Source organism: Aquarana catesbeiana, linkage group LG08 (assembly GCF_042186555.1).
Source record: "Aquarana catesbeiana isolate 2022-GZ linkage group LG08, ASM4218655v1, whole genome shotgun sequence".
NCBI lineage: Eukaryota > Metazoa > Chordata > Amphibia > Anura > Ranidae > Aquarana > Aquarana catesbeiana.
The window spans coordinates 149768465-149778203 of record NC_133331.1 but is presented as its reverse complement, the minus strand read 5'-3'; the positions used below and the strand labels follow the sequence as shown (position 1 = coordinate 149778203).

Sequence of the window (9739 nt, the reverse complement as noted above, 5' to 3'; positions counted from 1 at the left end):
CTGCTATTGCGAATTGGATGCAGAGATCCCGCATCCAATTCGCAATAGTGTCAACCCAGCCTCAAGGCATAAGAGAGTATACAGTATTTTCATTCAAATCTGTCAGCTGCTTTATTCCTCTGTATCTACATGAATCACTTCTGACAAGTTTTCCTGATGCCGAGAGAAAGAAGCTGACGGGAGGGAGCTCCAGCACACAGCTTGTGGTTGACAGCCTTAGCTCTGTTCCATAGTTGCCAACAGTCCCGATTTTTCCGGGACAATCCCGATTTTGGGACCCTCGTCCCGATTGAAGGCTGTCCCGAATCGGGATTTTCCATAAGGAAAATCGGGAATGTTGTTTTTTTGTTTTTTGGAGCAGCGGGCTCCAGCAAAATGGCGGCCGGCGCCGCCGCTCTATCTTCCCCCTAGTGTTGAGTGGAGAGAGGAAGGGGGCTCGATCCGTGCAGCCAATGAAGCGACTTCTTTAGCTGCATGGCCCCTCCCCTCTCCACTGAAGCAAGCAGAAGACACGGCGCCATCGCCGTGTTTTGCCAAAAGTTCCCCAGCCCCGTACTGCGCAAGCGCTGCACCTGCGCAGTAAAGGGGGTCCTTCATTGCCGAGGGGAACTTTCTCGGCAGAACACCGGCCGCTCCTGCACTGAGCGGGGGCTGCATTGAGGGGGGGGTCTGCACTAATGGGGGGCTGCACTAATGAGGGGGGCTGCACTGAGGGGGGGCTGCACTAATAGAGGGGGGCTGCACTGAGGGGGGGTCTGCACTAATAGAGGGGGGGCTGCACTAATAGAGGGGGGGCTGCACTGAGGGGGGCTGCACTAATAGAGGGGGGGTTGCACTGAGGGGGCCTGCACTGAGGGAGGGCTGCACTAATAGAGGGGGGCTGCACTGAGGGGGGTCTGCACTAATAGAGGGGGGGCTGCACTGAGGGGGGGCTGCACTAATAGAGGGGGGGCTGCACTTATAGAGGGGGGGCTGCACTAGGGGGGTCTGCACTAATAGAGGGGGGGTCTGCACTGATGGAGGGGATCTGCACTGATGGAGGGGGTCTGCACTGAGGGGGTCTATACAGACTCTGGCGGGGGCACCTGATGCAAGGACAGACTCTGCCGGTGGCACCTGATGCAAGGACAGACTCTGCCGGGGGCACCTGATGCAAGGACAGACTCTGCCGGGGGCACCTGATGCAAAGACAGACTCTGCCGGGGGCACCTGATGCAAGGACGGACTCTGTATTTCTAGAATACACATATTTCTATTGTGTAGGATCTGGGGCTGCTGTCCCGTCATTTCCCTCTCCCCCTTTCCTTCTCCCCCTTTCCCTCTCCATCCCTCATTCATCTTAGACGCTAACCACGCCCTCTCGAGCCATGCCCATTTAAGCCACACCCACTTTCCGCATAAGCCACGCCTACTTTTTGTGTAAGCCACACCCATTTTTCGGCGCGGCGCACAAAGCATTAATACATTTTTCTAAGCCACGCCTACAAATTAATGCCCCACCCCCTAAATATTGTAAGGCTCCGCCTACAACCAAAAAAGTGTCCCATATAGTTTTTTTGCAATGTTGGCAACTATGCAAAGGCATGTTTTCATTCATGTAAAAACTGTGTTATAAAGTAATCCAAAATTGGACTAAATCATCGCACTAGACAGCGCTAATGTTGAGCAATTGAAATATGTGGCCAACAACACATGCAAAGGAAAATCCTATAACAGAAAAGTCCCCTACGTTGCGTAAGCCACGCTCTGACGCGTTTCGATATGACGAAACGCGTCAGTGCGTGGCTTACGCGATGTAGGAAGTGACGTGTGCGCTCCACCTGAGTCAACTGCACAACCAGGAAGTATCCATCATCTCCTGTGTAGCGGCGCTGACATCTCTTGATGAAGTTTACACACTTTCTCTTCCTGCCTGTCTGATTGATTGCTTTCTTTTATGCTTACTTGATGTACATATTTTATTGAAGGGGGTTGCTGTCTTTTTGTGTGGAAGGGGTTTCTTTCAATAAACGGGATTACGCTATGTGCATTTTTTCTCCGTTTCTTGATTTAATATGAGCCCTGAAAATCTGTGACCCTGCATGAAGTGATGTTGACAACAAACTGCTGGCAAAGAGTGATTATTCTGAATGCTCTATTACTCCCCATTTCTGGTGAGTGTAACCCCCTAAGGGGAGAGTGTTTTTGCACCGGGTGGATTTCGGAGTGATCGGTGGAAGGTGCATGCGGAGGATTGTTTTCATGATCACCTGATTTTTTATGTTTTGAACTACACCCTGAACTTTACATCACTACCCTATATAAGGGACTTTCTCCTAAGGGACTTTTCTGTTATAGGATTTTCCTTTGCATGTGTTGTTGGCCACATATTTCAATTGCTCAACATTAGCGCTATCTAGTGCGATGATTTAGTCCAATTTTGGATTACTTTATAACACAGTTTTTACATTTACGTATTTGATTTGAGACAGCTGCTTTGCAATTTTTTTTTGTTTTCACTTTTCTTAAAGTGGGTGTAAACCCAATGTCATCCTTTCTAAACTACTGCCATAGGGGTTATCTATAAGGATATAGATGCCTCCTGCATGTATCTTTACCTGTCAAATTTTTTTTTTTTTTCAGGTCTTCTCTCTGCTTAACAGGCAAAGTGGAGTCTAATTTCATTTATGTGTTTATGAATGATTTTATAGTCGCATATCGATGTTTATTCACATTTATGCACTTCTGAATGTTCAATAATTTTTATTTTTTTTTATTTTTATATATCTACATTTTGGATCAGTATAGTGACCTGGCGCTGAGTAGTGTTTCTGCAGGTCTGGTGAAACACTTTTATTTTTGTATGTTTTCATTCATGGTTAGAAAACACATGAAGCTCAATGCCCGGAGCTTGTTTGCCACATTTGTCACATAACCAGCACATGTGAATGGGACAAGACTTGGGTACAGCACACACCTGTCAGCACCATAAACAAACCTCTTGTGCCAGCCTCCTGCACTGAGCCCCTCTGCTGACTTTCATGGCACCTCTTACACAATTCTTAGAACAAACAACCAGCTGGGAACTCCCTGTGACATTCTAAACCTGACGTCATCATCACGTCACATGATCTGAGAAGAGCCACGCAGCCGAATCACCAGCACTGCCTCGGGCTCGCAGTACTGCGGCTGCGTGCCAGGTTGACACGCATACCTCTGTTACCGCGCATGCCTAATCTGCGGGCGAGCGCTCGGCAATCCTCCGGCGCATGCGCCGTTAGCTCCAATGAGGCCGCTCTCCCTCTTGCTGACAGACGGGGCTGCCCTTTTTGCTACGTATTTCCGGTGTGCGGTGTCTGTTCCCTCTTACTAGCCAGTGTCCAAGGCCCCGGGCCGGGAGAAGAGGAGGAGTCGCCGGGAAGCGAACGGGGAGAAGCGGAGAGACGGAAAGAGGTGAGGTGTTCGCTGGTTGGGGAAGAGAAGGAAAGGGGGACATGGAGGGGAAAGCCGGGGTGGCCATAGTGAAAGTGAACAGGAAGGCCTCGGTGATCCTATTAGAGGAGAAGGCATTACCCAGGTCAGGTGTATAGAGAGGCGGCATGCCGAGTCTGTGAGGAGAGAGGGAGTGAGGCCGGTGTGGGGAGACACGGGCACCCGGGGGGGTGACACGCAGGCAGATCCGGGCCCTCAACACATATCCTAGTCTGTGTCACCGCTACAGGTCACTCATCTCCCTGATCTGTACAGAGCCCTGTCCTAGTCTGATCTATACAGAGCCCTGTCCTAGCCTGATCTGTACAGAGCCCTGTCCTAGCCTGATCTGTACAGAGCCCTGTCCTAGTCTGATCTATACAGAGCCCTGTCCTAGCCTGATCGCTACAGAGCCCTGTCCTAGCCTGATCTATACAGAGCCCTGTCCTAGCCTGATCTGTACAGAGCCCTGTCCTAGCCTGATCTGTACAGAGCCCTGTCCTAGCCTGATCTGTACAGAGCCCTGTCCTAGCCTGATCTGTACAGAGCCCTGTCCTAGCCTGATCTGTACAGAGCCCTGTCCTAGCCTGATCTGTACAGAGCCCTGTCCTAGCCTGATCTGTACAGAGCCCTGTCCTAGCCTGATCTGTACAGAGCCCTGTCCTAGCCTGATCTGTACAGAGCCCTGTCCTAGCCTGATCTGTACAGAGCCCTGTCCTAGCCTGATCTGTACAGAGCCCTGTCCTAGCCTGATCTGTACAGAGCCCTGTCCTAGCCTGATCTGTACAGAGCCCTGTCCTAGCCTGATCTGTACAGAGCCCTGTCCTAGCCTGATCTGTACAGAGCCCTGTCCTAGCCTGATCTGTACAGAGCCCTGTCCTAGCCTGATCTGTACAGAGCCCTGTCCTAGCCTGATCTGTACAGAGCCCTGTCCTAGCCTGATCTGTACAGAGCCCTGTCCTAGCCTGATCTGTACAGAGCCCTGTCCTAGCCTGATCTGTACAGAGCCCTGTCCTAGCCTGATCTGTACAGAGCCCTGTCCTAGCCTGATCTGTACAGAGCCCTGTCCTAGCCTGATCTGTACAGAGCCCTGTCCTAGCCTGATCTGTACAGAGCCCTGTCCTAGCCTGATCTGTACAGAGCCCTGTCCTAGCCTGATCTGTACAGAGCCCTGTCCTAGCCTGATCGCTAGAGCGCCCGGTCCTAGCCTGATCGCCCCAATCCAGAGATTCCTGTCCCTGCCTAGACTGATCATTTCAATCTACAATGATCGCTGTCCTGTTATCTGTTGATCACCCCTATCCATAGAGATCCCTGTTCCTGGTTACACTGATCACCCTGGTTCATAGAGATGACAGTCCCAGCCTGGACTGGGCACACAGATCCATAGATCCCTGTCCTGTTATATATTGATCACCCCTATCTATAGACCCCTGGCCTGTTGTCTATTGATCACCCCTATCCTGTTGTCTATTAATCACCCCTGTCCATGGAGATCCCTGTCCCTGCCTAGACTGATCACCCTGGGTCGTAGAGATGACAGTCCCAGGCTGGTCCGAGTACACCGATCCATAGAGATCCCTATCAGTGCTGGTCACTGCCTGCTAAGCTTTAATGTAGCTTGGGTTCTGTGATGATCCACACTGATCACTGACAGGAGGACACTATCATCATTTATTATTATTCTGATTCTAGGTGTACACAGGCCATCCATCCTGACTGTAGACTGATCACAGACAGTTCGCCGTCTCTGGGTGGAGCCATGTTTAATGACATTTGGGGATGATGGCCTACATGTATTACACACTGACAATAACACAGGTTTGAATGCTGAACATTGAGTCATTGGTTGTTGTCTGGGTTCAGGGATATTATGTCTTCTTTATGGGGATCTGTTTAATGTGGAAAGATCTTATTTACATCTTCAGATCCTTGGTTTGTTAGATTTAAATGCTGGCAGGTGTAGGATGTTAGGCTCCGTTATATATGTGCGTCGTGTTAACTGATGTTTCTTTAAGGCAGCCCACTCAAAATGAATAGGCTGCCAATCACTCATGACTTTTTTTTTTTTTTTTTTCTTTTTTTAATATGATGCACCTCCATGCGTTGCAGCAGGTGTGTTGCCTTGGTGCCCAAGGATTCAAAATGAATAACGCCGCAATGCATGTTATGGGTTACCCTAACATGAAAGTGTGACTCCGGCCTTAACCTTTTGCCAACCACATAATGCATATTTGTGTCAACAGGACGGGTAAACCTTAATGCCCACATACTGCACAGCTGCTTTCATGGAGACTGAGGTTTCTGTCCTGAGAGTGCACAGTGATTCCAGGATCTGGAAATCCTTCATACCTCCTGGCCATAACACCCATTTAAAGGGCCATGGGGGGTGCAGGAAGGCGTTAAGGTGGTAGTAAACTCAGTGTTACCAGTTGTACTTACAGGTAAGCCTAAAATAAGACTTGCCTGTAGGTACTGTGAATCTCTCCTAAACTTGCACTGTTTAGAAGATATTCACACAGCATGCATTTGGTAACATCACTGGCGCATGCCCTCTGAAGAGGCCGGCATGCCCGTGCCATAAACAGCGGCATATGCAGGAGTGATGTCATTAAAGTGTATGTAAACACTAAATCTGTTTTTTCAGTATGATATCTCTCACTGTTTTCACTTTTCTTAAAGTGGGTGTAAACCCAATGTCATCCTTTCTAAACTACTGCCATAGGGGTTATCTATAAGGATATACATGCCTCCTGCATGTATCTTTACCTGTCAAATGTCTCCCCTCTGTCTGTTATTGGACCCGAAAAACTGCAGATTCTGTGGGTGGGCCTGTTGTCTGGGTGGAGTTATGATGTCAGTAGACTCCCCGCCCACCTCTACACTCCCCTTGTCAATATGCATTTTCTCCTGTGTATTTCTAACACTGAACTTCTGCTATGATCTCTAACATCCAGTGAAAAGACAGGAAAGTAACCACATGACTTCAGCATGCCCAATCATGCTGAGGTGTGGAACAGCCAATCCTTGCAGAGCTGCTGAAGAAAGGAGTGGGGGAGGGAATTAAAAAATCCTGCCTGTGTCTTAGGCTGTCACTCACAGCAAGGGGGAGGATTTGACAAAGTTTTTCTCAGTTTGTCAAGATTTTTCTCACTGAAAAATGGGCTTGCTCAGAGATGGATTAACTCTGTATGACAAGACTGGGCTCAAATGATAGGAAATCTTATACTCTACAGTATGATATAAAAAAAAAAAAAAAAAATTTCTTTTTCGGGTTTACATCCACTTTAAGCAATTTTTGGGACTCTGTTGCAAATTTTGTTTATGTTGAGATCCTGCCAGTAACAGCATTTCTTGTTGTAGGCTGACCATGCTAAGTCACTCCCTTACGCTTAGCAGTAACATTGTCATCCGGCTATGTGTCTCTCAGTTGTCCGCTGGGCTGTCTATTGGGTTTGTCAGATAGGCAGCCAACTGACCAGCAAAAAGTGCTTGCACAGCAGGCTGACAACACTGCTGCTAATTGTGAGGCAGTTGTTTAGTGTTGTCAGCCTGCAACAAGAAGTGCTGTTACTGGGTCTCCATATGAGAATCTTTGCAAAAAGGATTTGCATAAAGAGGAACTTCACACCCTTTCTCCATTTGATTTCTTTCTTTAATGTCCTCTTACCTGTTATGCATGGTTGACAAAGTGTCTGTCCAGCCAATCCAGCTTTTTCCTGCTTTGCTGCACAAATGGTCCCTGCTGATGTCATCGGCATCCAGCTGTCCCTGCTCTGGCCGCTCTATGAAAGCCATTGCCTTTGGGCATGTCCAAAACTGTACAAATGTTGGGGGTGTCTAATTGCTTTAAAAAAAAAAAAAAAAAAGGCAAATACATACTAAGGTTAAAGGCGCAAAGACATTAGAACTGTGTGTTTTAAACGTACAGTAGTGTTTCCCCTGCACCCCCTCATTGCCCCCCGGGACAGCAGGCGGAGGATCCTCTCCCTGCATCTGCTGTCACATTTTTAAAATAACATGGTTGTGTGGACAGAACCCCACACAGCCACGCCATTTTTAAAACGTGACAGATTTCTGTGAATGGATGAACTACAAGTCCCATCTACCAACGTGGCAGATGGCTTGTAGCTCTCAATGCACTGTGAGGGGCGGGCGCAGTTCATTAATTCTACTTGCAATTCAGTTACTATCTGCCTGTACAGGACTATGCAAGAGCCTGGTATTGCACCCGCAACCTGCTGATCACAGGTGCAATGCTTTACAGACTGCAGTGTAAAAAAAAAAAAAATCACTTTTTTTTTTTTTTTTTTTTTTTAACCTGAAAATTCATGTGCGTTTATTACTTTTATTTCCACATGTGAACTTATCCTTTAAAATGTTTTTGACTGTTTAGGAGGAATATTCAAACCAATCCCTAAAGCTTTCAGAATGCCTTGTTAAACAGTTTAACCTTCCTGCCGGTTTTCCCGAGTGTGGCTCGGGGTTAAATTTCAGCACCATTAGCGGTAACCCCAAGCCACACTCGGGATTACGTCTCAGGATCCTGGTGCGCTTCAAGGCTCTTTCACATGGGGCGGATCAGTGATGATCCGCCCCGTGAACACCCGCTTGCTCAGTGGGGGATCGCTCTCCTGAGCAGGAAAATGACAGGTCAGAGCGCCGCTCTCCCCTATGGGGGATCGGATGATGACGGACCGTAGAGTCCGTCGTCATCCGATCCGAAAACGGATGGAAAAGTAGGGTTTTCCTCCGTTACACTTTTCGGATCGGAGCGGGTCGGATGTCAGCGGACATGTCACCGCTGACATCCGACGCTCCATAGGGATACATGTATGTCTGTTTTTCATCCGAAAATGGAAGGATGAAAAACGGACATACGGATCCCCCGTGTGAAAGAGCCCATCCACCTTTATGCTTTGTCACAGGGACTATTGTCACTAGAGTAGAAATGAGGAGAAAACAGATGTAAGGCATCACCAGAACAGGAGAAAAAGGATATCTTCCAATTGGGATGACAGCTCCTGTGATGTGAATGGTGGCCGTTTCACCATCTTCAGGGAGATACCACGACCGTGCTTCACGAGTGCCAAAATGTTTAACAGAGATTAACTTAAAGTGCAAGTTCACCTTATTCAGAAAAAAAAAAGAAAACGAACACTGTACACCCAACCGTGATCCATCCAGGATGAATCAAAGAAAGGCTCCGTGCCAGCACTGACCAATCGATAACACTCTCATCTGTCCTGGAAGCACTGCAGAAAGAGGAAGAGCGGGATTTCAAATCCCTAGATCACTACACCAGCTGCATGAACACTGACAGCTCTTCACCCATGGAGTATATTGCACAATCACAATAAAAGATGTTGGACCGTTTTACACTAAGTAACCCCTTTTACCAGCACCAGGCATTTGACAGAATACCAGCAGTGACAGGCTCCCAGGGCATATACAGTATGGTAAGGGATAAATATATGTATATTTAATTAAACAGGAACGCTGGCATGCAATCCGGTTTACAACTTTTTGAGAGATTGGAATGCAAAGTTTATAGCAGCAGCTAGCGATAATCTCAGGTAAAACAGAGCATGCTTTTTGTACCCAAGTTGAACGACCAACTTGGTACATTCAGCCTACCCATACACCGTTCAAATCTCAGCCGGGGGAGATTTGAACTGTGTATGGCCTGCCTAAGGTCCCATGCACACTAGGGTGTTTAGCACCTATCCATGAGGCCCCAGCATTTAGATGTGTGTGTACACTGTCCAGTCCTGCTGTCGACTTGACAGCCTGTAAAACGATATGGGAGGCTGAAAGCTGCCCCAGCTGGAAGCTGGACAATGTTCCCGAAAGGGACTTGTGTTTGGGGCAGTATGTGTCCAGGGAACACGGCAGAGCCTCGTGCACTGGGGTTAAACACCCAGTTCTCATGGAGCTGTTGGAGGCTTTTACAACCAATAATAGAGCAACTCACATGTCTGGCACACTCATAAACCCATCAGTATACTAAAGCTCACCGGAAAGTAATACCTGTAAAAGAAAAGCGTAAATACTCACCTCTCCTGCTGCCCGCACTGCCGAACACAGCTATATTTAAGAGACATTATCCCCAAAGTCTGCTGGGAAACCAACACTTCGGGGAGTGTTGATCACCATGTTTCCCTGCAGCTCTCACCAATTTGTGAGGCCAACCATCATGTTACCGCAGCCTACAAAAGGCTTCAAGCCAAGTCAACAAAATGCACCTTAGATGCCCAGAAGGCACCCAAGAAGCTTTTGCTTTTATTAC

At 48.0% G+C, this 9739-nt stretch overlaps 1 protein-coding gene across 1 annotated transcript in view; it reads left to right on the top strand.

Moving 5' to 3' along the window:
- The first annotated feature begins 3265 nt into the window (after window positions 1-3265).
- Window positions 3266-9739, top strand: part of SAR1A (secretion associated Ras related GTPase 1A) — a 58803-nt gene continuing 52329 nt past the window's right edge. The window contains exon 1 of the mRNA XM_073596566.1: window positions 3266-3432. The gene's annotated coding sequence lies outside the window, so the exon portion shown is untranslated. The remainder of the gene's footprint in view (window positions 3433-9739) is intronic.